This window comes from Tenrec ecaudatus, chromosome 4 (genome assembly GCF_050624435.1).
Source record: "Tenrec ecaudatus isolate mTenEca1 chromosome 4, mTenEca1.hap1, whole genome shotgun sequence".
In the NCBI taxonomy this organism is placed as follows: Eukaryota; Metazoa; Chordata; class Mammalia; order Afrosoricida; family Tenrecidae; genus Tenrec; species Tenrec ecaudatus.
In genome coordinates, this window is record NC_134533.1 from 9,996,490 (window position 1) to 10,003,839 (window position 7,350).

Consider the following 7,350-nt stretch of genomic DNA (forward strand, 5'->3'; position numbering starts at 1 on the left):
ACTGAGCCCTCTGTACTGTTGTATGGACTAATTAACTTAAATTCCTTTCTGCTGTATATATCTATAGATATATATAGACATAGATAAAACCATAAGTGTCTTGGTCTTGTTTCTCTAAATAACCCTGTCTAACACAGGTGCTGTCCGGTTGGTTCAACTCAATGTGACCCTAGGGAAAACAGAACAAAACACCACCTGGTCATCTGCCATCCTCACAATTGTCCTTAGGTTTGAGCCCACTGTTCTAGCTAGTTTACTATGTTATTCAGATGTATCATACCATTCACCCATTGAAGATGCATGGGTTTTGTTTGTCATAGAATTGTATAACCATTGTTGTTCTTAGGGGGCATTGAGTTGGTTTCCACTCACAGTAGCCCCAGATAACAAAATAGCATTGTCCAATGGCTGTAATCTTTGTGGGAACCAAGTAGCAGATCTTTTACCTGTAGAGCCACTGGCTGGGTTTGAACCAAAAACCCTTCAGTCACCAGCAGAGTGCTGAGCCATCTCACCAACAGGGCTCCTCAGGCAACTGTGGCCAGCATCTAACCACAGAAGGTTTTCATTACTGCATAACGGGCTCTGCATGCATTGTCACGCCTCATTCCCCATTCCCTACCTCTTGATTACTTTCTAGCTTTGTGGATTTGCCTGCTGTGCTTCATGTAAAATAACCTGTAAGTGGTTGACTCTTTATACCTGGTTTCTCTCACTTAGCAAGATATTTTCAAGATGCATCTGTGTGGTAATGAAGTAGACGAGCAAAAGAAACTCCATTTTTGTTAGCTGCTAGATCATTTTCCCGCTTCCCCCTCCCATCTCGGGAAGCTGACTGCTCCCCCTCCCCTGATGGGAAAGTCTGTCTCGGCTGGTGATTAATTTTAGAATGTATTCTCGGGTTCCCAGGTTCAGGACATTATAATGAGTTTTGACTATTCTTCAACAGTACCTTTCTTTTGATTATTTTTCAATATTGTTCCTTTTGGTGTTGTGATCTGAGTGGTATGCTTAATCTTGCTGTGCTAACCAGGATGTCGTAATCAATTTTGGTATTGTTCCTTTTTTTTATAAGAGATGTACCTTGCAATGCTCACTTGCTCTTTTTGAAGTTACAATTAACCCATGAATTTTGCTCTCTCCTTCTGTCCGTGCTTGCTTGAGTCCAAGACAGGTGACAAGTGAGTTTTTTGCCTTTAAAGATGGACTGAGAAGTCCACTCGGGGCTCCTCTGAGGGGAAACAACTTCAGTTTCTCCTTAGCCCAGCTGGCTGAATGAAGACTCTTCTCAATGTTAAGACATTGTGGTGGCTGTCATTTTTCCGAACCCGCAAGAGTATTAGATGCCAATATTCCATTCTTTCTCATGGCTGAGTAAATTTCCATTCTTTGATTATACTGCATATCTATTTATTCATTTGGGTTGTTTCCACTATCGCCATTTTCTGTACCTGTCTGGTCTGAACATGGGTTTCAAATTCTCTTGGGTGTCTGGCAGAGAAACGGCTGCGGCCTATGGTAAGCCTATGTTTAACACTCCCAGGATCTGCCTGAATGCTATCAGTGGCCACTGCACTACCCATATACACACATTCCAGTTTTCCCATTGAAGTGAATCGACCCAGAGCCAGAATCATAGACCCACACATGCCAACCGTTGTGAAGATAACACAAACCAGGTCATGTTCATATTATGTTATGGAAGTCCAAATTCATCCTTTCCGCATGGACAGTCAGTTCGCTCCGCCCCATTTGTTGAAAAGATATTTCTTTCCACCAGTGATTTCTCTTGATTTCACCAAAAATCAATGGGACATAAGGGTTAGGGCTTAATTCTTGGTTTTCCATTCTGTTGGTTTATTTAGCCATATCCCTATACCAAGGAGCTCAGGTGAGGGTAGTAGGTAGGCACTTGCCTGCTAAACAGAAAGCTCTGTGCTTCGAACCCACCAGCTGCAATGTGGGGGAAAGATGTATGTAAATTTGCTTTGGTAAAAATGACAGCCTTGGAAAACCGAAGAGGTGGTGCTTGTGTGTCCTATAGGGTCGTTATGAGCTAGAATTGGCTGACTGGCACACAACAACAACAAAGTCCTTATGCTACAGTCACACTGTCTTGATTTGTAGTAACAAGTCATGGGGAGTCCATCCCATGTCTTTGAACCCTTGTACTTCCGTATATACACTGACACAAACAACCAACAAAAACAAGCATTAATTTCTGTAACAGCATCTGCTAAGATTTTTGAAGATTTTGACTCTGTAGATCAATTTGATAAGTATTGCCATTTTAACCGTATGATCTCTAATCCAGGAAAATGAGATGGCTCAAACTTCTGTAGATCTTTCATTTTTAAAATAAGTTTTAATCATTTGTAGTATTAAAAAAATGAAAACTGAGCTGATACCTAGGCCTCAAGTAGAAATAACATGTTTAGAGAATGATGATGGAAACATGTACAAATGCGCTTGACACAATGGATGGATGGATGGATGGTTATAGAGCTGTAAGAACCCCCAATAAAATGATTTTTTAATGTTATGACTATTAAACTGTACTGTTAAACAAATTAACTGTAAATATTTTGGTTTTGTACTATTGTAAATGCTATTGTTTTCTTAATTTCATTTTGGATTGCTTATGCCTCTGATGTTCAAAATCACAATATAACTTGTGTCCAGCAAGGATACCGGGCTTATTCTGAGAGCCACATTCTGAGGAACCCAGGGATCAAAAGCAGAGCCTAGGGGCCCATTACTCACCCCCCCACACCTTCTCAACCTAACATCGCCCCTGCAGGCATGGGCAGCACCATCTGGCTCCCCTTCTTGGTGCATCTCCTGGCCAAGGTGACATCATCAGTGCTCAGTGCTGCTGCTGCGGGGCGGGGTTGGGGAGGCCAGCTTCACCCCCTCCTTAGCGACTTCTGGTGGACCAGGAGGGTTTCTACCAGCCCATGCCCCGAAGGTCTCACGGGAGATCGCATACCAAGGTTTACATAGAGCAGGATTAAATATTGATTTCCATCTTGCCTCTCCAGGGGGTGCAGCTGTAGTGTTGGAACAAAGAAAATCAGAAGGAGTTTGAATGAGAGAGACTGAAGCTGGTGACCACAGTTCTGCTCTGACAATCCATTCAGCACCATTTCTTTCTTTCTTTCTTTTCAAGGAAGGATTTACTTTACTCACATGTGTGGGTCCTCAGTTTAGGTCAGAGTAGCTCGGTAGTCCTGGTGGCCTTGGCTTGGCCTCGACACAACTGTGATGCCTTGAGGGACACATAGGTGATTTTGCTGACCTTGGCTGGATTCTCCCACAGGGAGCATCAGCTGGGAGAGTTGGACCAGCTTGACTCACTTGACTCGGTTCCACGTGGTCTCTCGTCCTCAAGCAAGACAACCTGGACTTGTTCATGGTAACTGCAAAATGTCACCATCAGATCCATTGCCAGGAGGTCGATGCTGACATATAGCAACTCTATAGAACCCCGGATCATTTCTAAGACTGTAAATCTTTATGGAGATAGACCACCGCACCCTTTTCCCATCGAGTGGCTGGTGAGCTTGAACTGCTGATCATCATCCAGCTAGCAGGCAAGTCCTTTAACCACTGTACCACCGTGACTCCTTCCGCAAGAACCGAGATGAGCAACCCCTCTTGATGCCCAGCCGGGAAGCAGGTGTACTGTTACTTCTGGCCATTCTTTTTAAAAATCATTTTACTGGGGACTCATACAGCTCTCATCACAATCCATCCATCCATCCATTATATCAAGCACATTTGTACATTTGTTGCCTGTGGGGGAAGGCCAGCCCCCCACAACTAATCGCGGGTTCAATAGGTGCAATTGTACAGTTAAAATAGAGAGAGAGATTATAATAAAGTCAGAGAGAATGAGAGAGATAGGAGAGAGAGTAAAATGAAGGAGTCAGACACATTTCATGGTGGCATGCTCACCTCAGCTCCTCTTGATGGTACAGGGCAGGAGAGGGAGAATAAAGGGAAGGAGGTCAAGGACCGGGAGAGAGAGGACGGGGAGAGAGCGCTTTATTGCTAACCCAGGCTTATATATGTTTGGGGGGCATGCAAGCCCCCTGATTACAGGTAAAGACATACGTCAGAGGAAGGGGTTGCACTATAGGTTATAGGGCAATGAGAGGGGAGCAATCTAGGGGTGTACATGCAATAGGAAGGGAAGGGATAAGGCCACACATGTGACAAGATGGGTGGCTCCCAGATTCAGGATGGCAGCCTAACTTTGGATGTCACTGGTATGACCTGTTCTCTGGCTCTCCATGGAAACCATCATCAGTAGGGCAATGAACCCCACCTACAGTGGACCGGATGGCTTCGGGGAGAACATCTCTAAGCATCTGACCTCCCACCATGTGCTGGCAAACAGCCTCTAATGTTTGCCATATCTTTGGGGGAGACAAAGCTGGGGAAAAGTCTTTTTGTATCCCATGTTGCCATCATCATTTTCAAAATATTTTCTTTCTACTTCAGCCCTTGGTATCAGCTTCTCATTTTCCCCTCCCTTCCTCCTTCATGAGCCCTTGATAATTCATAAATTATTATTTTTTCAAGTCTTACACTGACCAATGTCTCACTCACCCACTTTTTTGTTGTCCATCCCCCTGGGAAGGGGTTATAAATAGATCAATGTGATTGGTTCCCCCTTTGTCCCCCCCACTTTACCCTTACTTACCCTCCTGGTATGGCTACTCTCATTATTGGTCCTGAGGGGGTTCTCTGTCCTGGATTCCCTGTGTTTCCAGCCCTTATCTGTACCCGTGTACATGTTCTGTTCTAGCCAGATTTGTAAGGTAGAATTGGGGTCACGATAGTGGTGGGGAGGAAGCATTAAAGAACCAGAGGAAAGTTCTATGTTTCATCAGGAGCACCATTTCTAAGAAGGTGATTTTCTTTGAATGAATCTTGGATAACATGGGAGAGACCAAGAGCAAGAACAAGAAAATTGGAATAAATATGATATGTTGGATATGAAACTGAAAGATATCCTGAAATTGATCAATAGCATCAATTCTTTGTAAATGTAACAGTTGAAATTGATTATAGATACTTTCAGTATGTTATAAATCATCTGAGAATTCTGTAAGTATGGTTTGGTTATATGTTTAGAACACAAAATGTTTCCATTTTTCTCTATTAACATATGAGCCTCTACTATAATATAAATAGATGGCATGGCTTTGAAAAAATGATTACATTTGGTAGATTTTTAAAACTAAAAGCTATATATTTCAATAAAAGTATATCAGTATAAAGCATTCGTTTTATATACTTAGCCTACATCCCCAAAGCTGACATTTTGATAATTATTAAATTACAAAGTCATACTTTCCTTATTAAAATTAGGATATTTTTGCCCTGTGAGCGGTTTGGTCAAAAGTTTCTGTCTCCTTAAGGACCCAGACTATCTAGCCATTAACTGAGATAGAGAATTTTTAAATGTGAGAGAAAATGACAATCTTATTTCCATATTATTTGTCAAACAGTGTTGTGTTAACTTTGGTATAATTGCTGAATGACGGAATTACTGTTAAAAGGAGCATGATACACTACTGTTGGGTAGCTAGATTTAGGGGTGGAGGGTGTTCCTCCAAGGCTTTCAAAGGCCCCCATAGAGGGGGTTGGGAAGAAATCTGAAAACCCCAAACTGAGCATGCGCATACTCAAGACCCCTAGCCAGGTGCGAGGTATACCTGGGCGGTCCAAATTAGGTCCAGGCTCATGATATCACCCAGGTAGGCTCAACCCAGTCAATTAAGTCCACCAATACCATCAACCACGCCTCCCAGCCAGAGGCTTGAAATATCCTGCCTATGGGAAGGTCCCTCTCTTAGCCGGCTCCTAGCACAGGGTGTAGGGGAGGAGGAGGGTCTCACATATGCCCACTTAGGGCGTATGGGAGCTGGGGATGAGGGGGCGGGGGAGCGGCGGGGGGGCGGAGACAGCCTCTCTTTCTCTCTTTTACCCTGCTCCTGGTCAGTGGCAGGTCAGAGGGTGGGTGCGCACACACATCGCCCAGGCATGCCCCCTCCGGGTCCATTCCACGTGGTTGCCCATGCCTGGTTGTGAACCCCAGCGTGGCATCCGTGCCGCTTGGCACACTCTCCATAAATAGCGTGCTCCCTTTCAAGATTGGGACACCTGAAACGTGTCCTGTTCTTCTTAAAACTCCACGCAGATTACAAAGCAGGCTTTGGCGTGAATTCTTTCATCGTGGGAAGCCAAGAACCGAGGTATAACCCATTCGAGAAACCTTACAGTACTGCCGTTTCTGAGCTCTCAAAATCATAAGAAACAAAAAGAATCTTAAATATATGTAAACTCCTATCTGAAGAAATAAAGTTTACTTAATCAGAACCCCAAAATATCTAAAATATGATTGGCTACTCATGACATCCCAATATTAATATAAATCTAGAAAATTAATTTCCAGTTACTGAAAAAAAATTGATATATTAGGCTGTGGGGCTTTTCTTCTTTCTTTTTTTTTGGGGGGGGTGGTCTTACAATTATTTCATTTTATTTTGAATCATCTTTAAAAATATTCAGATACATGTTTTTGAAACTTAAGCCCTAAAGTAGGTTTCAGCACTGAGTGTCATCTCATTTATCAATAACTTTTATTATAATTTTCATAAGTGTCTATCTGGATCAATTTAGTGATACAGAAATAAACTTTTCGAAACCTTTCAAGTATTGCACACCCAATATATGAATAACCCGCATACACACAGCCTAAACTAACTTATCACAGACTGTGGGATCTTATTTGAGAAATAATTAAGCTACACCATGTATTAAACAGAACTTCTAGGTCAAATCCATCTGTAACATTCTTATGGCAAAAAACATTGAGTTAGAAATGATTAATCGACTAACAACAGATTTGAATATAGAACTCAAATGTAGGTTGGTACTGCTGAAATTCTTGATCAGCAATAATGATATCCTGAGAGATAGAGGTACAAAGATACAGTTCACTCCTCTTTAGATCCTTGGGAGACTCAGTATCCCTAAAACAAGGATTGTGAAATAGGAGGAAAACACCATGAGATTCACTAATTTCCTAAGAAAATGCTTCAGGTGTTTTGGTGTCGGCCCTGTACCACATGCAAGCCAAGAGCCATCAATCCCTCTCCTTCCATTAGACTTTTAATGAGCAGTAACCTTAATTTTAGCACCACAACTAATAAAGCAAGCACAATTAAAACTACTGTAAACTTTCTATAAAACTGATTAAGAAGACTACCTCTGATGTATGGCTAATCACTGTACTAGCATTAAATTTGTTACATGATCATCTACAATATATGATTT